This window comes from Bos grunniens, chromosome 15, assembly GCF_055505025.1.
Source record: "Bos grunniens cultivar Pamir isolate PY7600 chromosome 15, Bosgru_T2T1.0, whole genome shotgun sequence".
Classification (NCBI taxonomy): domain Eukaryota; kingdom Metazoa; phylum Chordata; class Mammalia; order Artiodactyla; family Bovidae; genus Bos; species Bos grunniens.
In genome coordinates, this window is record NC_141179.1 from 24,521,739 (window position 1) to 24,545,661 (window position 23,923).

At 47.3% G+C, this 23,923-nt stretch overlaps 1 protein-coding gene across 1 annotated transcript in view; it reads right to left on the bottom strand.

The window, feature by feature from the left end:
• DRD2 (dopamine receptor D2) overlaps positions 1–13,103 on the bottom strand; it is a 70,820-nt gene extending 57,717 nt beyond the window's left edge. Inside the window, exon 1 of the mRNA XM_086339272.1 lies at positions 12,731–13,103. The gene's annotated coding sequence lies outside the window, so the exon portion shown is untranslated. The remainder of the gene's footprint in view (positions 1–12,730) is intronic.
• Positions 13,104–23,923: the final 10,820 nt, after the last annotated feature.

Here is a 23,923-nt window from a genome sequence, read left to right on the forward strand (position 1 = left end):
CAGCTCAGATCATGAACTCCTTATTGCCAAATTCAGACTTAAATTACAGAAACTAGGGAAAACTATAGACCATTCAAGTATATCCTAAATCAAATTCTTGATGATTATACAGTGGAAGTGACAAATAGATTCAAGGGATTAGATCTGATAGACAGAGTGCCTGAAGGACTATGGACAGAGGTTCATGGCATTGCATGGGAGGTTGTGATCAATACCATCCGCAAGTAAAAGAAATGCAAAAAGGCAAGATGGTTGTCTGAGGAAGCCTTGCAAAGAGCTGAGAAAAGAAGAGAAGCTAAAGGCAAAGGAGAAAAGGAAAGATACACTCACGTGAATGAAAATTTCCAAAGAATAGCAAGGAGAGATAAGAAAGGCTTCCTAAGTGATCAATGCAAAGAAATAGAGGAAAACAACAGAATGGGAAAGACTAGAGATCTCTTCAAGAAAATTAGAGATACCAAGGGAACATTTCATGCAAAGATGGGCTCGATAAAGGACAGAAATGGTATGGACCTAACAGAAGCAGAAGATATTAAGAAGAGGTGGCAAGAATACACAGAAGAACTATACAGAAAAAATCTTCATGACCCAGATAACCATAATGGTGTGATCACTCACCTAGAGCCAGACATCCTGGAATGTGAAGTCAAGTGAGCCTTAGAAAGCATCACTATGAACAAAGCTAGTGGAGGTGATGGAATTCCAGTTGAGCTGTTTCATATCTTAAAAGATGATGCTGTGAAAGTGCTACACTCAATATGCTAGCAAATTTGGAAAACTCAGCAGTGGCCACAGGACTGGAAAAGGTCGGTTTTCATTTCAATCCCAAAGAAAGGCAATGCCAAAAAATGTTCAAACTACTGCACAGTTGCACTCATCTCACATGCTAGTAAAGTAATGCTCAGAATTCTCCAAGCTAGGCTTCAACAGTACAGGAACCAAGAACTTTCAGTTGTTCAAGCTGGTTTTAGAAAAGGCAGAGGAACCAGAGATTAAATTGCCAACATCCATTGGATCATTAAAAAAAGCAAGAGAATTCCAGAAAAACATCTACTTGTACTTCACTGACTATGCTAAAGCCTTTGACTGTGTGGATCACAACAAACTGTGGAAATTCTTCAAGAGATGGGAACACCTGTCTCCTGAGAAATCTGTATGCAGGTCAAGAAGCAACAGTTAGAACCGGACATGGAACAATGATTGGTTCCAAATTGGGAAGGGAGTATTTCAAGGCTGTATATTGTTACCCTGCTTATTTAACTTACATGCAGAGCACATCATGTGAAATGCCAGGCTGGATGAAGCACAAGCTGGAATCAAGACTGCAGGGAGAAATATCAATAACCTCAGATATGCAGATGATACCACCCTTATGGCAGAAAGTGAAGACGAACTGAAGAGTCTCTTGATGAAAGTGAAAGAGGAGCGTGAAAAAGCTGACTTAAAACTCAGCATTCAGAAAACTAAGATCATGGCATCCATTCCCATCACTTCATGGCAAATAGATGGGGAAACAATGGAAACAATGACAGACTTTATTTTCCTGGGTCAAAAATCACTACAGATGGTGACTGCAGCCATGAAATTAAAAGACACTTGGTCCTTGGAAGAAAAGCTATTAAAAGACACTTGGTCCTTGGAAGAAAAGCTATGCCAAATTTGGTCCTTGGAAGAAAAGCTCTACAAAAGTAGAGACACTACTTTGCCAACAAAGGTCCATCTAGTCAAAACTATGGTATTTCCAGTAGTCATGCATGAATGTGAGAGTTGGACCAGACAGAAAGCTGAGCACCAAAGAATGGATGCTTTTGAATTGGGGTGTTGGAGAGTCCCTTGGACTACAAGGAGATCAAACCAGTCAATCCTAAAGGAAATCAGTCCTGAATATTCATTGAAGGACTGATGCTGAAGCTGAAGCTCCAGTACTTTGGCCACCTAATGTGAAGAGTGGAGTCACTAGAAAAGACCCTGATGCTGGGAAAGATTGAAGGCAGAAGGAGGAGAGGACAGAGGATGAGATGGTTGGATGGCATCACCGACTCAGTGGACATGAGTTTCAGCAAGCTCCAGGAGATGGTGAAAGACAGGAAAGCCTGGTGTGCTGCAGCCCATGGGTTGCAATGAGTCAGACACAACTGAGCGACTGAACTGAATTGAAAGCAGTAACTCCAATACCCCCTAGCTGTGCAAGTCTGAGCAAGTTTCACTTAACCTCTCTGAGCTTCAGTGTCCATATCTGCAAAATGGGGGTCATAATAGCTATCTCAGTGGTTTGCAAAGATCAATAAGGTTAATGTCTGTGAAAGTGGTGCTGGAGAAGACTCTTGAGAATCTCTTGGACTGCAAGGAGATTAAACCAGTCAATTATAAAGGAAAGCAACCCTGAATATTCATTGGAAGGACTGATGCTGAAGCTGAAGCTTCAATACTTTGGCCACCTGATACGAAGAGCCAACTGATTAGAAATGATCCTGATGCTGGGAAAGATTGAAGGCAAAAGGAGAAGAAGGTGGCAGAGGATGAGATGATTAGATAGCATCACCAGCTCAATGGACATGAATTTGAGCAAGCTTTGGGAGATAGTGAAGGACAGGAAAGCTTGGCATGCTGCAGTCCATGCAGCCACAAAGAGCTAGATATGACTTAGTGACTGAACAACAACAATATGAGAAAGTGAGTTACAAATGAAAGAGATTACTATTGTCTCATGGGTTTTAAAAATGAAAATGGAGTTCCAAATGCAGCTTATCATTACCGTTGCTCTTTAGGGAATAAGACAATTACTTAAAATGCTTAAAAATTCATGTAGACTGTAGAATCTCTCTGCCTTGAATGCTCTTCCTTCTGATATATACGTAGTTCACTTTCCTATGTCCTTTGTCATTTTTCACATGTCACTTTCTCGATGATGTCCATCCTGACCACCTATTTAATAATGCAAACCTTCCTTTCCTCCCACCCTTCAGCACTCCACATCACCTAACCCTAATTAATTTTGTCTTTTTCCAAGTACTTATTGCCTTCTAACACATTTATGAATTCACTCTTTATACTTATTGTTTATCATTTTTCTCCTCCCACCAAAATGTGGGCAGGGATCTTTGTTTCTTCATTGGTGTATTTGCAACCAAAATGAGTACCTAGTATAGAGTAGCTTCTCAATGATTTCTGCTCAATGAAAGAATGAAAAGTGAAATGTATGTTGAATGGCTGCCACATCAGAAGACATTCTTGCAAGATTGGGTACAGGAAGGCAGAATACAGAAATCAGCAACCTGGTCTTGGGAAGATGGTGGCTGAGAAGTTCATGACCACAATGTGTGAAGCATGAGTGATTTAGAATCCTAAAATAACAAACCAGAGAGCACAACTTAAAACTCACAGAGGCAGTTTTAATCCAATAAGAGGAATCCATCTTTATACATGGAGAATGAAGAGACTCCATGTCATTGTATAAGAAAAGTTTGAATAATTTCCAAGTGTGAATAACTTTCAAGTTTGAATAATTTCCAATAGTTTCCTACTATGAATAATAAATTATTCCAAATCCTAGCAATTTAAAGGGTTTTCCTGGTGACTCAGAAGGTAAAGAATTCACCTGCAATGTGGGAGACCTAGGTTTGATCCCTGAGTTGGGTAGATCCCCTGAAGAAGGAAATGGCAACCCACTCCAGTATTCTTGCCTGGAGAACCCCATGGACAGAGGAGTCTGGCGGGCTACAGTTTATGAGGTCACAAAGAGTCAGACACAACTGAGCAAAGAGACTCCATGTCATTGTAGAAGAAAAGTCTGAATATTTCAGAGTGTGCATTAGTTTTCTACTAGGTATAGTAAATTACTCTAAATCTTAGCAATTTAAAACAACAAAAATTTATTATCTCATAGCTCCTGTGGGTCAGGAATTCAGGCAGCTCAGTCAGGTGGTTCTGGCTCAGGGTCTTTCAAAAGGTCGTGGTTAAGACCTTGGCAGTGGCCATGGTCATTTGAAGGCTTGTCTGGGGAGGGAAGATGGGCTTCCAAGATGGTTCATTCACATGGCTGTTGGCAGGAGGCTTCAGTCCCTTACCATGTAGACCCTTCCACAGAGCTGCTTGAACATCCTGATGACATGGCAGCCAACTTTCCCTAGAATGAGTGATCCAAAAGCAGAAGAAGGTGGAAATCATTATATGTTTTATGATCTATCCTCAGAAGTCACAATCTGTCATTGATGTATTATTCTATTGCTACACAGGTCTGCCCTACTTAATGTTAGAGAAGATTACAAAATAACATGAATATCAGAAAGCAGGGAGTATTGAGGGTCATCTTGGAGGCTGGTTACCACAGAATGAAACTCAGGAAGAATGCAGAATGTGTGGCAGCATCATGGGTCTATGGAAAGCGGTCATCATCTCTCGCCACCCCGTTTGGCTCACCAGAGATGACTGGCCAGAGGGCAGAGTTTGTGCCACGAGTCATCAACAGCAACTCCAGGCCTTCCGCTGTACACAGTGCTCAAGGCAATGTATGGAAACATGGATCCATTTTAGGGTGCCTGACTTCTTCCACCTGGGACCCTGGATGCTGGCTTCTGCTTGCCAACACATTTCTCTTGTTGATCCTGCCATTAATAAATGAAAGAGGAGAGGGAGCCCAGAGTGTAAGAAAGGAGCGACCACATGGCCTAAGGAAGACGATCAGGGAACAGAATACCAGTGTGGCCTCAGAAATCTCCTACCATAAGCCTTTCTAATTGGCCAGAAGTATATGTGTCAATTAAGAAAGAGTCCTGCCCAAGGAAGGCTTCATGAGAAAAGAAAAAGCCCCACAGATGGATGTTTCTTTCATGATTGGAGACTCTTAAGGCTGCAGCTATCATGTTTCATCCTCTCCTCTCAGGCAGGTCCCATACTTCATCTAAAAAAAAATGGGTAGCATTTGCTCCTGCTGAGAGAGTCATTTCCTAGGCAGGTTGATAAGAAATCTAGGGGTCCCCAAAGTGAGAGGGGTCTGGAATTCTCAAGGAGGAAGAAAGGACAAACTTTTTTTCCTCTACATTCCTTAGAATTATATAACAATAATGTATCCTGCCTGAGGACAGTCTCTGGATTAAACCTTCTGGCTAATCCTGTTATCTTAAAATGTAAATTATGGGAGTAGGTCTGGTGAGGTCTTTACAACCTCCAGACATTCTTTGGATTCATTGGAGAGTATATAACTCCATTGCTAACACTAGCAAGTGGGTACTCTTTCTACCCCCTTCTGATGTCTATGTCAGAATCTTTCTCTATCTTCTTTATACTTTAATAAAACTTTATTACACAAAAGCTCTGAGTGATCAAGCCTCGTCTCTGACCTCGGATTGAATTCTTCTCCTCTGGAGGCCAAGAATCCTGACGTCTTTGTGTGATTCAGCAACAACCTTTCACTGCCATTGCTGCTGCTGCTAAGTTGCGTCAGTCGTGTCCAACTCTGTGCGACCCCATAGACGGCAGCCCACCAGGCTCCCCCGTCCCTGGGATTCTCCAGGCAAGAACACTGGAGTGGGTTGCCATTTCCTTCTCCAATGCATCAAAGTGAAAAGTGAAGTTGCTCAGCTGTGTCCCACTCTTAGCGACCCCATGGACTGCAGCCCACCAGGCTCCTCTGTCCATGGGATTTTCCAGGCAAGAGTACTGGAGTGGGCTGCCATTGCCTTCTCCTTTCACTGCCATTAATGACTCCAAAAGATGGACAGTGTGCATTTCCACCAGCTTCGGAGATCTTAGAAAAAGAAAAATCTCCTTGTCCTTGGGCACCAATATATTCTGTTTTTCATGTTTAATAAAAAGTGGTCTGTGCCAGAGTGCCCCACACCATATGACAATGACAGTCAAGAAGACTTCAATCAGAGGAGGAGGAGGAGGCAGATGAAGGGCCTGAGAAGCCAGGAAGAAAACTGAGGCTGTGCCAAAGCATCACCACGAAGACCAACGCCTCCTCCTGGCTTGTGCGTGGTAAGATGGGAGCTCAGCGGAACCTAATTCAAAGGGATGACAAGCAACTTGAACCCCTCTTGCTCAAGATGAGTAAGAGCTTTCGACAGGCAAGTGCCAAAGAATTGTGGTGCAGATAAATAGAATGGAAGAAAGAAATGTAAGCTTGAATTCTGTGAAAGTTCTAAAAACATGCTTAATTTCAGACATGTAAAATCAGAGGCTGAATTCGTGCAGAAGAAAAACAGCTGAAAATGTTCCTCCTGAAGTTTCTTAATAATAACTAACAGTCATTGGAGTTAACATTTATAGAGTGTTTCTTTTCGTCAGGGACTCCCAAATGTCTTACATCTAAATGCCTTAATCAATCACCACAACCCAATGAAGTCAGTATTAATATACCCACTTATAGATGAGAAACTCAAGATGATAGAGGCTAACCAACTTGTTTAAGGTAACATCAGTTCAGTTCAGTATTTAGAGTCAGGATTCGAATTCTGGCAGGCTTACCCCAGAGCCCACAGCTGTAACCACCACACTATACTGTTTTTAAAGGCTTTAAGAAAGGAAACCAATGCTGGTGAGTATCATTCACAGAATTCATGGGGAGATTCAACACGGTGGTCTAGAAGTCTTCCAGCTCATTACGGAGTGAACACCATGATCTCATCACTTCAGTGGAGCCTTCTGTACTGCTGAATTTCAATCCCTTGATTTTATTCCTGAAGAAATCAATGTGGTCAAGCATCCTGCTCAGGGCTCCTGGGCCTCTACTGCCTCTGTCCAACAGAAAAGCACTGACCGCCAACCAAGCTCCCGTGAGTTACTCCTGCATCTGTGCAGGGTCCCAGGCCATGCACTCCCCCACCCCACTCCCCCGCTGCCTCTGGAAAATCTAGGAGTTTAGTCTTGGAGATGTAACAAGTTTTCATCCCGTGATAATAAGAAAGCAACACCAAAGGCCTAAAGGTTGGAAGAAGTCTGGGTTTTACCGTTTGGACAGTTCAGTTCACCTTGGAGAGGTGTGACACAGGAGGTGATATTATCAGTGTTTTTCAGGAAAGCTTGTATCAGTCCATACACTCCTGCTCCTCCACTCCCAGGCCTCCTCCTGCTCCCACCTCCCCCACCTCTGCCCCCAGGACTTGCTGAGGTTCATTCCCAGTGCATTTCATCCAAAAAACTCCTAGATCCAGTTGCCAAACTACTTCCTAGATGGTCCTTGGCTTTCAGAATCCCAAGAAGTTATTTCATCCTTTCTTCCCCCTCTGCTATCTCCTCCTTTCCTGCCTTCATATGCAAAGGTCACAGTCACTTCAGTTTATCAAAGAAAATGCCTTCTTATCCATATTCTCTTCCCTCATTCTGTATGCCACTGACATAGGTCAGAGAGAAGCACTGTTTTAGCATCAGACGATCTGGCTTTGAATCCCCTTATTAGCCATGACCTTGTGCAAGCTATCTACCTCTCTAAGTCCACACTTCTTCTGTAAAATGGGGATAATAATAGTGCCTGTTTCCTAGAGTTGTCGTAAGAATGGGAGTTGAAATAAAAATGTCACGTGTGCAGCACAGGGTCCTGCACAGAGCAAATGCGTGACAAATGATGGCTGTTATGATGATTAGGTCAGTGACAGAGGGACTGGTAAGTGGGGTCACTTGTTCAGAGCAGCCCTTCTAAGGAAGCCTGTGAGTAAGCCACTTTCCCAGACCAAAGGTTCCCGGGGAATTGCTAGTGATGTTGCTGCCTGGGGTAATAGAAAGGAGAGGAGGCAATTATACAGCATGTAACAAAAATAATTTCATTTCTAATGCCTTTCCCCTGCTGGGCCACTTAGACTCTAAACAATAACAGCAACGTGGGGGTGCAAATGAGGCACGTTCTGAAGGAGCCCAGTGACAAATGCACGGGCCCCACGACTCACTTTGGCTCCCAGACGTCTGTGGGGGAATGTCCTTGGGGACTGTGGCTGCCATTCTGTGTGCTGAGCCTCAGCGCCCTGGAAGCTGGGTCTGCCCGGGCTGACTGCGGGCTTATCGACAAGGCCCCTTGGGGCCGAGTCTATCTGACTTCACTTAACCATCCTCTGTCTGGGAACACGCTGATATCACTCAGAGGGCTCCAGGGAAAGTCAGGGGGTCCTCCCTTCTTTCCCTCCCCCATCACTGGAGACAGTAAAGAATTTCCCCTGTCTGTTCCTAGAAAAAGTGCAAATCCTCGCAGGTGCCATCAGATTATGACAAATCGCCCATCTGTGCCACACTGATGCCTTACACATGCATATTGAACATCAACTGCTTCCAAGGGCCCTCAAGAGTTCACTTCTCCTCAGCTCCCACATCCATGACACTAGCTCCACACTCTCAGAGGCCCCCATGGCTTCCAGGGCTCTGAGTTTGGGAGCCTGCGTGGACACAGCCTTTTTCATCCCTGGGATGGGGGAGTCCCCAGGCCCGAGGGCATCATCTCTGGCTCCTTCCTGTTCTCTGAAGCCAGCAGGGGCCTCTGCTCCTTTAGAGACACAGTCCCAGGTCTCCTAGGGAAAGAGGAGTCTGCACCCTCCCAGGGGGCTTCACACTTGCCAAGGGTGTTGATTTACCTCATTCATCAGATTGAAAGGGAGAAGAAGAGGGGAAATGTACAAGACCGGAAGGGCAAATTTCTCTCCTTTCTCTGGACCCAAACACGAACAAACCAAGTAGCTGAATCGTGGAGTTTTTCTCCTCCACCCACATGTACTGACACTATAATCAAGCTATTTTCCAAGCCTATGCATTTAGATAATATGATTCTATTGTTTAAAAAAATAACAACAAGAAAGAAATCTTCCATTACATTGGTGATGGGGACAGGTTAGAGGCAGCGGTATATTAACATCAGATTCCAACACTGCTGCAATAATTAAATAGACTGGAGATAATATCAGTCTACCACCCAGAACTGGTAAATAAGCAACTTGCTTAGTGGCTCTATTTAGTAACCTGGAGAGCTCATACAGAATCCCAAAGCAAATGCTGGAGTCTTCCCAGGGCCGTAAGAGGCCCTACTGGGGGGTGAAAGGAAGGAATATGACACTGGGGGTCATCTAAGTGAGAGGCCGCACACAGGGGAGGATGCCTACTGGGAAGTCGAGCCCTTCCTGCTGCCTGTGGTTTCCAAGTACTTCCTAAATGCAGGATGCTCTCCTGCTAGCAGAGCTCCTGATAAGACAGAGAAGCTTTGATTGCCAAGCTCAATCCTGGTACACTGGAACTGCAAAGTTTACACCACTCTTTTTTTTTTTTAAAGAAATTTATTTATAGGCTATATGTTTAAAGTTGATCTCCTACTTTATTTTATTTTTTTAAACTTTTAATTTTGTATTGGGGTGTAGCTGATTAACAATGTTGCAATAGCTTCAGTTTCAGGTGGACAGCTGAAGGGACTCAGCCACATATACACATGCATCCATTCTCCCCCCAGTTCCCCTCCCATCCAGGTTGCCACATAACATTGAGCAGAGTTCCCTGTGCTATACATTAGCTCTTTGTTGGTTATCTATTTTAAATACAGCAGTGTGTACATGTCCATCCCAAATCCCGTAACTATCCCTTCCTCCCAGCAACCGTAAGTTCTTTCTATAAGTCTGCACCACTCAATTTTTGGAGAACTTCCCTAACAGAAGACAGAAACCATATTTCCGGACTAAAGAAAAAGCTGCCGTGTTTGGAGTCAGGAACATCCAGAATGACTTCTGAGGAAGTCCAAATAATCTAAGGAATTTAAAGTCCTGGTAACTATGTCTGAGGGGAAATGGAACCGACTGGGCAGTCATTTTGTTCTTTTCAAGCCCTCATATCTTAGGCTGCTGTGACGTGTGATACACGACCTGATTCTGGGAGATGCTGGAGATATGGCTTGGGGTCCCAGCATTATAAATCAACTTTGATTCTCCTCTCCCCTCCTCAGCCTTCACTGTTGGAGATTTCTGGATATTACACCACATGGGAGGGAGAAATAAAGGGTGGCAGGTGAGAACGTGTGAGTCACTGGAAGGGGAAGGATTGGCTCAAGAAAGTCTCATCACCCTCTGCCCCCCCACCCCCACCACACACATCACCTGTGCTATCTTCATAGCTTCTTCCTCAACACCGAAACACAATTTCCACATGCAGGGAAGATGGAGACAGCTCCCTCCAGACTGAGTCCACAAGCCTTTCCCCTGATACATGTTTATACAGAGAACAGGGGCCTTAGACCAGTCTAGCTTCAGCAGGTCAGCCCAAGGTACGTGTGAGGCCAAATTCTTATGAGATCCTGAGCTCCCTTTGTTTCCACTGGTAGGAGGGAAAAAACAGGTTTTCTTTCAAGTTCAGATTCTCCTACATCACTGCACATTCTAGACAGAAATAATTCAACTTTGCAGGTGAAGAAAAAAAACTGACTAGCCCACAAGCCTTATCACTGGCCTTATTTGCCCCTACAAGCTTCCCAGCTTTATAGAGCACAAGAACCAAATCGATGCAGTCAATATGTCACTGCCAATAGGGCATACGTGGCTACCAGCCTTGGGGAACATGGTGTGCTACTAAGCTGAACTAATCACTCCTTGGCATTTCAGGAGCAGTTGGGTTAGCAGATCACGGCATAAGCATACTGAAAGACGATGATTCCCCTAGAAGGGGAGGGGAGGGAAAACACACTGGGTTGGCCCCCAGAGGAGACTCAGTATTTACACAGGTCAAGGTAAAACCATATTGGTGATTCCTAGAGAGACCAAAAATCTGTTTTAGAAAAAAAGGGAGGCCCAGGCAGATCCTGTGGGAGGAGACTGGGCTGCATCCTCTATCACAGCAAAGGGACTGAACCAGGAGGTTGGTTCATCCACAGTCCCACATCCGAAGAATTTAACACGTGTAACTGCAGAAGGCAAGGGTGTTGACTCAAGACCTTAATCATGTTCTCTCTCGTTAAGGAAGTAATAACTTGTATGAGAGATGATTTCTTAACCCAGTGTACATATGAATCACCCAGAAATATTGTTAAAATATACATTCCTGGGCCTCTGCTTGAGACTCTCATTTGGCAGTTCTTCAGATAAGAAACAAAATCATGCATTTTAAACTAGCTTCTCTGGTGATTCAGATACAGAGTTTATTAAAACAAAACTCAGCCCCTAGAGAAATGCTATCCCAGACCTCTGTAATAATTCAGAATCTCCCATGTTTCAGGCACCTTCCTCCCCTCCCAGGATGTATAGGTAAGATGGAAGGAACTCAGAATGTTCTTCAAGAGACCAAGGCTGGAACCATGGTGGCCCTCACTTGGCTCTCAGTCTAACCCTGTCAAATGTCTTCCCCACCAGATGTCTAATTTCAGAGATGGCATCAGCAGCCCCCTCCCAGTCAAATATATCAGGAATCCTGAATACTAAGCAGACAAGTCAAAGGCAGGGGACTGGGACACAATGAATCAGCTCACTAACTCTCTTGCAATTGGTCACATGCACCACAAGCCTCTCTTTCTGTCCACCCTCATTAAATAGCAGCAACAGGGAGAAAAATGAAACCAAAAAATGATTTCTTTTTCAAGTGGTCCTTATGCCACAGGATGAATCAGGGGTAAGCAGAGTATTTGCATCCAATGGGGTAAGAATCACTGTTCATGCCGTCCTGGGGAGGAGAAAGAATTAGCCTGAAAGGTTTGTAGCCTGGTCAAAATCCAGAAATAGTTGGATCTGAAGAAGGAACTAGAGAGGGATCCACAAAGTGTCTTGCACCTCACCAGCCTCAGGATCCCCCAGGACAAAAAGTATGGGGTGCTGGGGGGCGAACAGTATGACTCATTCACTCAGATAGCTTCCCTGTGGCTGAGAGAAAGGACCTGTCCCTACGGAGCCGCGGTGCTGTGACTTGTGTCCATGACGAAGCCTGCTGTGTAGACACACAGGCACCCTCTTACCTCTGCTCTTCAAGAGGAACGGCTCATAGGCTAAGGGCGGCAGCCAGGGATGGACACGCGCTCTGTCTGGCGCTTACAGCTGCCTCTTGTTTCTGTACACCACCCTACCGGGGCTTTTGGTCCATTCCAAAGTAGAAGAGTCACTCTTTGCCTCTGCGCCTATCGTCACCCCCATTCCCAGGTTGAGATGGGTCTGAAACCCCAACCTCCTTCCTCAACTGAATCGCAAACGGAGAGACGGCCAAGAACGTAAATTCAGAACCAAGGACAGCGGCATATTAGCCATGAGAGCAATTAGTTAGAACCAGCCTCTCCCTCACCCCTGGCTTCGGTCCTTAGAAAATGAAGTCTCCAGGTCGCACAAATGCAGAGTTGCCAAGAACAACCCTTTTCCCTCCAGGGCGATCGGAACTCTGGCCGCGCGCACGGGGGGCCCCCAGCTTTGGTGCCGGGCGAAAAGTGACCTCCCGAGATGGTCCGGGAGCCGGCCGCCCTGCGAAGCCGCGGGCCGCGGGGCTCGCTCTCGGCGCTCCGCCGGAGGCTGCACGGCACTGCCCGCCCGTGTCCGGAGCGAGGATTCGCACTCGGGCGGCGCGAAGGATGCCCAGAGTGTGGGAGAGGGGACAGCCGCCGACGTTCCCTTCGCCCCCGGGGAAGCGGCCGGACGGAGAGTTCGGGAAGATCAGGGCAGGTCGGTCCCCGGGCAGACGAGCGCCAGAGTGGCAGGACAAACTTCTGATCCCAGCCGCGCCGCCCTTCGAGCTCCCTCCTCCTCTCCCACTGACCCTGCCTGGGCCCGGGCCGCCTGTCCTGCACCCTATTGGCGCTTACCTTCAAGCCATAGGGCGCCCGGGGGCAGAGACGGCGCCGGCTGCACGAGGCTTCCGGCTCCCGCCGCATCCACGCGCGGCCGCCCCTCCGGCAGCTGTCCGGGGCCGCCGCTCTCCTCGGCGGGTCCCTGGCTCCCGGCCCCGCCGCGCCGTTCAGAGCCCCGGCGGGCAGCCGCTTGGCCGGCTTCGGCCCGCGGGGAGCAGTGGACGGGCCGCGGCGGGGCGGGGTGGGGCGGGGCCGGCCGGGCGCTGGGCGAGCGAGCGGCGCAGAGACCTGGCGCGGAGGCGGCGCGGTGCACGGGGCAGGCGGCGGGCTCCGGCACTGAAAAGCTGGACAGCTCCGCGGCGCTCCAGCGCGGAGAGCGCGGGGAGCGCGGGTGGGCGGGGCGGGGCCGCCTGGACCACGGGGCGCCTCGAGCCCCGCCCCTGGGACAGGCCACGCCCCCGGGACAGGCCCCGCCCCTCCCGCCCCTCCCCCTGCGCGTTGGTAAGCGAGCCTCCAGTGCCCGCAACACCCGAGGCGCTAGCAGGTGGGCATTGCCGCCATCCTTGACTTTTGAGGCAGATGGAGCCCAGGCAGGAACTGAGCCGTCCCACCACACCCCCAAAGTAACAATCTGTAAATGACCGGCGGCAGGGACAGGTGTTGTCGCCTGTCTCTTCCCTCCTTTGAGGAGTCAGAGGACGAGGGTTGGGGGAGGCACCTCCCATCCAGGGAATCGAAGGAGAGATCCAGGACCTCTTCAAAGCTCTGGACAGAGCTGTGCTAAGTTTCGTTGCTTAACTCATTTTCAGGGGAAAGCCTGCTTGGAGCTGACTTGAGAAAATTCAAGAGGAGGCCCAGAGATTCCAGCTCACCTTTCATTCCAGAAGCAGTAAGGGGTTGGAGTGAGAGGAAGGGAGATGGTGGCGAGGGCTGCCCTGCTGCTGGTCTTCGGCCGCTGGTCTTTGCCTGCAGAGGAACCGCCTTCCCCCCACCTTTCCCCCTTCCCTTTACTTTAAGGAACTGGCCCTTGAACATCACAGGTCAAAAATGAGATATTTTTCAACGGTAAATAATACACTACTACATGGACAGAGGAGCCTGATGGGCTACAGTCCATGGGGTCACAAGAGTCAGTCATGACTTAGAGACTAAACCACCTACATTATCTGGGTTTGGGTCAAACCATTCATGTAGAAGGTGGGTAAGGAGGGTGGACTGTATATTAAATGCTGATTTTTGAGGGTTAGCACCCCTAGCCCCAACTGTGTTCAAGGGTTAGCTGTAGTTACTGACTGTCCTTCCTTTGCCAGGCTCTGTGTCCGATTCAAGGGTCACAAAGAGGAATGAAACCAGGCTCCTGCTGTCACCTCCTGCCAGTTTAAGCCAACATGCCTGCAGCTTAAACCGGTGCTATGGAACAAACAAAAAGGGAAGCCTGACAGGAGCTAGGCATTGAAGCAAATACCAGTTCCCTGGGGGAAGGCGGTGTTCCAGGCAGAGGAGAACAGCAAGGACAGAGTTAGACCTATATATCAGGGAGTCAGTCCATTGTGGCTGGAATCAAGCCGCTCCAGGACTTTGAGGCTCTAGGCCCTAAAGGTTAAATCTGACTCAGCATTTCCTTCAATGACACAGACAATTATCAAAAGTTAGAGCTGGAAAAACAAATTAGCATTCATCTAAATCCCACTCTTACCACTCTGCAAGAAAGAACAGAGGTACAGAGAAATGGAATCCCTTCCAGATGCCATGGAGATCCAGCTCTGGATCAGTCCCCCATCTCTGGGGGCTCAGACCAGCACATCTACCATCTCTGGAGGCAAACTGGAGGAACGGAAGGAGATGTCAGTGGGCGTGACATGTCTCTTCCCCTACTCTATGCCTTTGGCACTCTACGTGGATCTGGACCATTCCTGTCTCCCTGCAGGCTTGATGGCGAGATATTATAACAATCAGGAATCCTAACGTTTTGCCATATTTGCTTTTAAAGCAATAAAACATTGCAGACATAGTTGAAATCTCAGGGTTCTGCCTTGCATAGCCTCACATCACTCTTCCCAAGGTTTAAAATCCACTTAAGGAAGCAATTGGTGCCTCCCAGCTCAGCACCTGTACATCGACTGAGGGACACAGTCACTCAGTGGACAGGCCACTCCTCTCCTGACCAGTCAGAAGACCTGGATTGATGTCCTGCTTCTGTCACCTACCAGTTGTGTGACCTTGGATAAATAGTTTAATCTCTCTAAGCCTCAGATCCCCCATCTATAAATTGGGGCTAAAAATACCTTTCTCTCTGGACTACACTGGGGATAATAGATGAGGAAGTATTAGATAAACGGTAGCGTGGGCAGCCCCTGGCTGCTTCGAGGTGAGGAGGGGAGCCAGGCTTGCTCAGGAAACAGGAGATGACTTCGGTGGGGTGCGCCAACCTGAAGATACGTTAGCGGTAGCTCTGTGCTGCCTTTTCCACCCTGATCTTGCATGGCTGAGTGGATTTCATGCTGGCTCTGAGTGAGACGGATGGATCTTTTAGTTTTCAATTAGCAAACGCCTCGCTCTTTAAACAAGCGGCACAGCAAACAGATGCCCTCAATGATTGATGACAGGGAACATCTGTGGCCAAGCAGGAGGCTGTCCGGAGACTCAGGCTTCCTGGACTGGCAGGGCCCTCTGGAGGTCATGGGGTCCCTCCCCTCCCTTCCAGGCAGAACTGTCCCCAGTCCAAGTAGGCTGGGCGGGGGCAGGGTGGCCCTTTTCCTTATAGCTTTCCTGGTAAGGGGGCCACAGGAGCCTCCTTGAGTTTCCGTATGTTCCAGAACCTCAGAGTCAGGAAGTAGTTCCTGGTGTGCTACCTATACCTTTATTTCTACTCTTTATCCTTGAAAATGGTAAAGCAATGTCTAGCAATGAGTATTAGGGGCAGAGGGTGGGTTGAGGCAGGTAGAAATTTTGCTGGCCCATGGTAACGAGGAAGCAAAGGATGGATCCAACAGACGGGAAGGAAAACCTAGAACTCCCTCTGTGCTCCAGGAATGGCTTCTGAGCCAGGGGAGGAGGGATGGCTGGGGCTTGGAAGGGAGAGTCCCTTGCTGGTCTCTGTCAAGCCCTGCACCCACAGAGAGAGACATACACAGGCTGTCACAGGACCCCTTCTGGAAATCATTCCACAAGAGACGAGGGCTGTATGCTCACTGGAGGGGTTGGAAGCAGAGCTGGACCAGGGAAGCTGCATTGCTGGAGTCACACAAGTTCGTGGCCACATTCCATGCTCTCGGGGAAGTTCTGAATGTCTCCCAGTCCCTGCTTCGCTTCCTCGTTTGTGAAGCTGGGATGCTGATCCTATCGCAGCGTTATCATGGAAATTAAGTGGGAATGACTACCAGCATATCGGTGCTCAATCAATACATTTTGCCTGTTTTCTGTTCTCGCTGAAAACTTCAACCAGAGAAACACTGAGGGAAATGCACACAACTCTTTGTGGTGTCCAACCTACTTTTCAGATTTCTTAACCTACCTCACAGATGAAAAGGGAATCGTTACTTTCAAGCTCTGGGAATGCTTCTTTTCTGGCCCTCTTCCCTTTTGTCATTTTGCACTTATCCCAGTTGCAGATGACTCTGAGAACGCTAAGGTGGCAATCTTTCTGCATCAGAGGAGGTGTGGGGCACCAAGAAAATGCACTTGTCCTTTTTAGAATTCATTATTTTTATCAAAGTGCAGAAAACCTTAGAGAGATAGAGAGTTCTTGGTTACCAATGTTGCTGAGAGATCCATGGCCCCATGTCAGAATAGTCTAGTGAAGGGACTGAAGGGCGGGGCGGGGGGTGGGAGGGCTAGGGTGGAGAAGGAGAGGGGTGGGTGGGAAGGAGAGAATTTTATAAAAGGCGAGGTTCAGGGCACACTCCTTGACCAGGACAGGAGAGCAGAGAGAGTTACCTGAGAGTTTTGACATCTGCGTGTGCAGTTCACATTTAGAGACTCATTTCCTCACAGGGATTTTCCACATCAGTGTGAAATGGACATTTATAGATGCTCTTTGCATCCTCCTGTTGTGGAACAGTAAAGAATACAGGTGTGACCCACTTTAAGAACATCTATTATACAACACTTCAGAGTTACAAAACAGATAAATTAAAATGCAATTATTCACATGAAAAATTTACTTAATGCTTGATGGGCAGAGGTCATAAAAATACATGCCTTATTTTTACACCCGTGTTCATAGTAGCATTATTCACAGCAGCCAGAAGGTAGAAGCAACCCAAGTGTCTATGGTGATGAACAGAAGAACAGATAAATGAAACAAAGTATGTACATACAATAGGGGTATTAATCCAGTCTTAAGAGGCAGGAAATCCTGCTCCAAGATGGATGAAACTTAGGACTTTAAGATAAGTGAAATAAGCCAGTCACAGAGGACAAATAGCTATGATCCCAAGAAGGAGGAGCTTCGAGTCGCAGTTGCCAGGGGCTGGAGGGAGTGGTGAATAGGGTGTTAGTGTTTAAAAGGTAGAGTTTCTGCTTCAGAAGATGAAGCCATTCTAGAGATGGATGGTGGTGACAATAAGAATGTACTTGATGTCAGGAAACTGTACCCTTAAAAATCATCGACGGTAAATTATATGTTATCTATATTTTACTGTATATAGTATGTATACTATAAATCTTGTGTTTCAGTAGCCACTGAGGTCACCATATATGTGAAAACAAAATAAAACATCTTGGAAGTTACCAGATATTAAATAGGTAGAAAAGTGACTGAATTTAGAAAGTGGTCAATTTATATCTAACTTGGGAAGTTGTATTTAGGGAAGTTCACTCAGTACTGCCTCAGATTTCCTCAGCCCTTTCTGTGATTCATCTACCTTCCAGGAGCTCTATGATGTCAAAAATATTACGATTTGGGGTGAGCACTGGAAAGGTTAAGGGGCTTCCCCTGCTAGAACATAGGAACGGACAAGAGTGATAGTTTTCAGACAGTCTGTACATTTAAACACTCAGCTTTGTTTGTTTAATTTCTATCAAATACAGTTGATTCACAATGTTGTGTTAGTTTCAGATGAACACCAAAGTGATTCAATTATATGTGTGTGTGTACATATATATATATACATGTATTCTTTTTTTACATTCTCTTCCATTATAGATTATTTCAAGATGTTGAGTATAATCCATTGTGCTATATAGTAGGTCGTTGTTGGTTATCTATTTTATATATAGCAGTGTATATATGTTAATCCCAAACTCATAATCAAGCACTCAGGTTTTGAATGGAGTGGTACAGTTCAGAGAAAGTTCTAATAGTGAAGAAAGGCTCAATTCGAGCTTTCCTCATCCAGGGTGAACAACTCAGAAGCAGAGGTGTTCATAGTCTGTAAGCCAACCGGCAGCATTCGGGATTCCCTCTCACACCCTGCGCCTTTACACGTTTGCCTTGTCTGAGGACCCTACCCAGCTGCTCGTGCCCTTGCTGCCTCCGAAGCAGTCAGGGTATCAATCAGGGAACGTGGATGCAAGAAACAAACAACTTGGGCAGTTTAAGCGAGAAAGGAAGTCACTGAAAATATTGTAAGGCTCACAGAATCACGAGGGAGAGGAGAACATCAGCCTTATAAAACAGGCAGCAACAAAACAGCCTGATGATGTTAGATCTGTAACTAAAATCAAGCCCACCTAGTGGTCCAGGAAGAATTCAGTTATTGCAGGGAAACCCAGGGCACCAGACGGCATCCAACTCCGGCCTTCCCCAACACTGTCATGGTGCTTCTGGAAACTGAAAGTTGTGGCTGCTTGTGGGGCCTCTGGACTGGATGCTCTGTGGTCTCTGCCTCTCTGAATCATCAGCACCTAGTCAAAATCTGGGGCACTTGTCTCTCGTTGAGCTGACCGAGAACCACACAGTGAGGGGCTCTCCAGTTTTGGAAGGAGGCTGCAGAGCCAAACAGCGATGACCCACCGCATCCCAGATCCAAAGGAAACAAGAGACAACCCAGTTCTGTCCGCTCTACTTTCTGGACATGCCCTTGCTGCCACCAGCGAGCATCTCAGACAGCTATTACCAAAGCCTTTTCTCAGGTCCCCCACCTCCAGCCCATCTTCCATGCTGCATAAGAAGGCTGTTTCTAAAACATAAATTTGATCATGTCACCCCTGCTGAAAACCCTGCAAAGTCTTTCCCTTGCCTTTGAGATAAATTCTAATCTTGTTAAAATGGATTAAATCTGCCACATCTGTCCCTTGCCTCTCTCCAGTCTTATCTCTGCTGGTGCCCCCTCTGCAGAGAATGAATCAGTGAGTGTCAGGAAGAGTCACAGAGATGAGGTACCCTAGAGCTTCCCAAACGTCAGTCCTTGGGTTAGATGCAATAGAAATGCTGGGGAAACTAAGAGAGAAATACAGGTATGGGAGCCCAAAATCAGACCTACCAGATCAGAATTCAGGGGACAGGGGTTCCAATATTTCTAAAAATTCAACCAGTGGTTCTGAGCACCAGCCAGGTGAGGAAACACTATCTAATCCAGCCCCCTCCCTTTATAGACATGTGAGCCAAGGCCTGGACAGGTTAAATACTCAGTGTATATGAATCAGTTTTCGTGCTGCAATGAAGCAAAACTTTGAGCAAAGTTGATTGGACCCATTTAGTTCTGTACATGTCATTATTGGGCATGTAGAGCATGGTAATTTGGAGGAGGAAATGGCAAACCATTCCAGTATTCCTGCCTGGGAAATTCCATGGACAGAGGAGCCTGGCAGGCTACAGTCCCTAGGGTTGCATAGAGTCAGACACAGCGACTAAAGAATAAGTGGGTAAACTTACAGAGGAGTGAGTCCTCCCTCGGAGGGGGACTATAATTGCAGTTACAGAAACTTACATGCAGAGCACACCATGCGAAATGCCAGGCCGGATGAAGCACAAGCTGGAATCAAGATTGCTGGCAGAAATAACAATAACCTCAGATATGCAGATGACACCATCCTTGTAGCAGAAAGTGAAGAGGAACTAAAAAGCCTCTTGATGAAAGCGAAAGAGGAGATGAAAAAGTTGGCTTAAAGCTCAACATTCAGAAAACGAAGATCATGACATCCGGTCCCATCACTTCATGGCAAATAGATGGGGAAACAGTGGAAACAGTGAAAGACTTTATTTTGGGGGGCTCCAAAATCACTGCAGATGGTGACTGCAGCCACGAAATTAAAAGATGCTTGCTCCTTGGAAGAAAAGCTATGACAAACCTAGACAGCATATTAAAAAGCAGAGACATTACTTTGCCAACAAAGGGCCGTGTAGTCAAGGCTATGGTTTTTCCAGTGGTCATATATGGATGTGAGAGTTAGACTATAAAGAAAGCTGAGTGCTAAAGAATTGATGCTTTTGAACTGTGGTGTTGAAGAAGACTCTTGAGAGTCCTTTGGACTGCAAGAAGATCCAACCAGTCCATCCTAAAGGAAATGGATATTCATTGAAAGGACTGATGCTGAAGCTGAAACTGCAATACTTTGGCCACCTGATGTGAAGAGCTGACTCATTAGAAAAGACCCTTATGCTGGAAAAGATTGAAGGCAGGAGGAGAAGAGGAGGACAGAGGATGAGATGGTTGGATGGCATCACCAATTCAATGGACATGAGTTTGAGTAGGCTCTGAGAATTGGTGATGGACAGGGAAGCCTGGCGTGCTGCAGTCCATGGGGTCACAAAGAATTGAACACGACTGAGTGACTGAACTGAATAGAAATCAAAGATTTGGGGAGGATCAGCTTCATGGGGAGAGTGAAAGGATCCATTGGGAAAGCTTGGGGGTGCAGCTCTAAGGCTCCATAGAGGGCCCCCAGGTCTATCATCTGGGCTCCAGCAGGTCTGATGGCAGGTGAGATTGCCCACAGATTTGGAGTCATTCGGGAGCTGAGTTGATGGGAGGTGATTCAAGGCAAGCCCTTAGATAAGACTGGAGAAAGGGAACTTCCCTGGGGGTCCAGTTGCTTAGACTCCTCATTCCCAATGCAGGGGGCCTTTGTTTGATCCCTGGTCAGGGAACTAGATCCCACATGCCACAAGTAAGACCTGGAGCAGCCAAATAAATGAAAAAATATTTTTAAAAAAAGACTGGAGAGAGACAAAATAACCCCTGGCCCTTCCCCCCAATGAGGAAGGGAGCTGACTGGGTGGGGTGTCATGGGAAGAGAGAGGAAGAGGGATCCTAGATCTTGGGTCTTTCCTTCCATTGCAGTAACAAGCCAGGGGATGAGACTTAAAGAAATCCCTTTGCCTACTTTCAAGCAGAAGCCTCTTTCTCATACACTGGAATTGCCCACTGAGTCATGTTCCAGGCCCATCTCCAGGGCTGTGTCCACAGTGCTCTCTTTGTCTGAAATGATTGACACCGCCCCCCACCACCCCACTACCATCTATATGTCTGATTCCCACTGGTCTTGCAAAGCCTAGCTCTAATAGCTGTGCTCCACAGGCCTTTCCTCATCTCCCTCACCCTACCCAGACATAATGCCCCTCCCCAGTTTTAATAAACTCATGCACCTTTTTGTGACATTCATGGCATGATTATTTGTGTTCTTGTCTTACTTCTTGACTAAACAGTGAAATCCTCTGGCTCCCCTGCGTCCCTCGCTCCATCCCCCAGCACCAAGCAGACTCTCAGTAATATTTATCAAGAGAAATCTCCCCAATTAGTCATCCATTTGGCTTAATGAACAGACACCCCTGAGGGCTTAAAGGAGAGTTGTCTGTTGTACCCAATTTACTGTGAGTTGTTTTATTTCATTGCTTCCTAACTTTGTAGCTGAGAGTCTCTGGGGATGTGGAAGCTTTGATAGGAGTAGGAATGGGGAGAGCTGGGGGCTAAGGAGAGAGGTCCAGATGCCGAGAGTGTGGACAGACGGTTGCTGGACAAGTGGGTTTAATTATCAGGGCTTTCGAGAGGGTCATTGGGTGTTGACTTGACTCTGAAGTCCCAGCGAAGGAGACAAGGGAAGAATGGGGGAGGGAACTGTAGGGAGAGGTGAGAGGTAGCAGAGAGAGAAGGAGAAAGGTGAGGAGGAGGATGAGACTAAAGACATACCTGACCCTCTCTGTTGTGTGACATATTCCTGTTTGGGGTGTAGCCCCTTCTCCTCCGCAAAGGGCTAGTACAGAAAGAAGACACCGCACCAGTCTCCCAGGCCTGATTGAGCCCCTGGTCTGCTTGGATTCTAGGAGCAGAGCTCCCTTGCCTGTGTCCTGACCTTCCCACAGAGCCAAGCAACCAGCTTTCCTGTCTGATTCTCCCTCCCCCAGTTCTCATCACACACTCACTACAGGGGTCTGCACTGAGATGACCACACCCATGAAGGGGCCCCAAAGTTGTATGCTTCTGCCTAGCTCTGCGGCTTTGAATGAGTCATACTTTCTTATCTGTAAAATGGATATAATAATTTATTTTTAAAAGTTTTGTGAAAATTACATGTGATCCTGTATGTGGGAGTTTCCTGAGAAAGAATGTTTGACCCATAGGAAGGGCTCTTTACATGGGATTTGCTGTTTTTTAGTGATGGCCACTGACTTAATAGGAATTATGGAGGAAACCTGTCTGCTTTCACAGGCTTGCCATTCTCTCTTGTGACTCTCCTGGGGAATATCTTCTCCAGTGAGGGGGTGGGATCCTTCCTCATCTTTCCCCACCCTGCCTAGCTCCCAGTAACATCCATCAAGCCTTCCTAGAGGGCATTGGCTTCCCTCTTTGCCACTCAGGCTGGAAACCTGAGAACCGCTCAGGTTTCCCTTAGCCTCATAAATAGTCCCATAATTATGTATAGGCAATATAATTTGTTGGGGACCATGACAATCCTAACGATGGTTTAGGGGAGATTGCTGCTCACTCAGACAGCTGGGGAAAGCCACCTGCAAGAAGAAGGCAGCAGCAGCGATACCTTCAGTCCTTTGAGGGAGGGTTCCCAGCACCACGGTGGGTACGGTGGGCGCAGGGCTGGCAGCTGAACTCTGATGGGGTCCGCGGGACCAGTTCTGGCTGGCACACTTATCTAGCTCAGGCCCTGGTCCCCTCCCATCTGGACCATTGTAACTGCCTCCTCACTGCTCTCTCTGCCTCCTAACTGCTCTCTCTGCCTCCTAACTTACCCCAACTCCTAACTAGATCCAACTTTGGCTCAGGGTCCAGAGAGAGCCATCCCACGGCAGATGTAACCACTTTGCCCCTCTGCTAAGCCCTTCTAGGGCTGCCCATGGGCTCCGAGGGAGAGTGGTCCTCCATGTCTGCTCTTGACGTGCTGCACAGCCTCTCCGGCCTCCCGGCAGCCTGCAGCCACACCTCTCGCCCCTCCTCCTCTCCCACTTTCCTCTGCAGCAGTGCCCAACCGTGCTGCAGGCTTTCACATCCGCAGGTGTTTGCTCAGACTCTTCCCTCTGGTGGAATGCTTTTCTGTCCCCAGGCATCCTTCTCTCCAGCAGGTCCCCAGTGGGGCCCCCAGAGCACCGTGTGTACCGCTACCTAATCACACTTACCATTGTATTGGAATTACTAGGAAGGATTATTTCACCCATCTTTAGTTTCTCAGTGCCTACCATGGGGCCAGAAATAGAGAAAACGACTCATGTTGTTTAATGTTGAGCTGAGTTTATCTGCTGAGGTCTCAAGCCAGCCTGAGCATCCTCGTAGCTGTGCCTAACCAGCTGCATGGACCATCTGTGAGCCTCCACGTGGACCCCCTGTGCCCTGCTGCTTGTTCCCCAGTCCTCCAGACACCCACCTGCCAGACTGGCCAGCCTTCCAGGCCTGCAGGGCTCTGTTTTCTGGGGCCTGCTCTTTCAACAGCAGGTGGGCTTTACTGCTACCTTGGCTTCCTTCTCCTTTGACTGCTTGGTTCTTTGCTAGCCACAGGGTAATAGACAGGCTAAACTCAAACCAGGAAATGAAGGAACCACAGAGCAGTGATCAAGTTCTCAATTTAAAACCATCTCCAGGGATTTCCCCAGTGGTCCGATGGGTAAGACTTCGCTTTCCAATGCAGGGGGTGAGGGTTCCATCCCTGCTCAGAATGCTAAGATCCCACATGCATCATGGCCAAAAAAGCAGAACATAAACAACAGAGGCAATATTGTAACAACTTCAATAAAGACTTTAAAAATAGAAAAATATAAAACATCTTTAAAGGAAAAAAAAAAAAAGTCTCCATGTTGGAGATGTCAGAATTTGCCCTTCC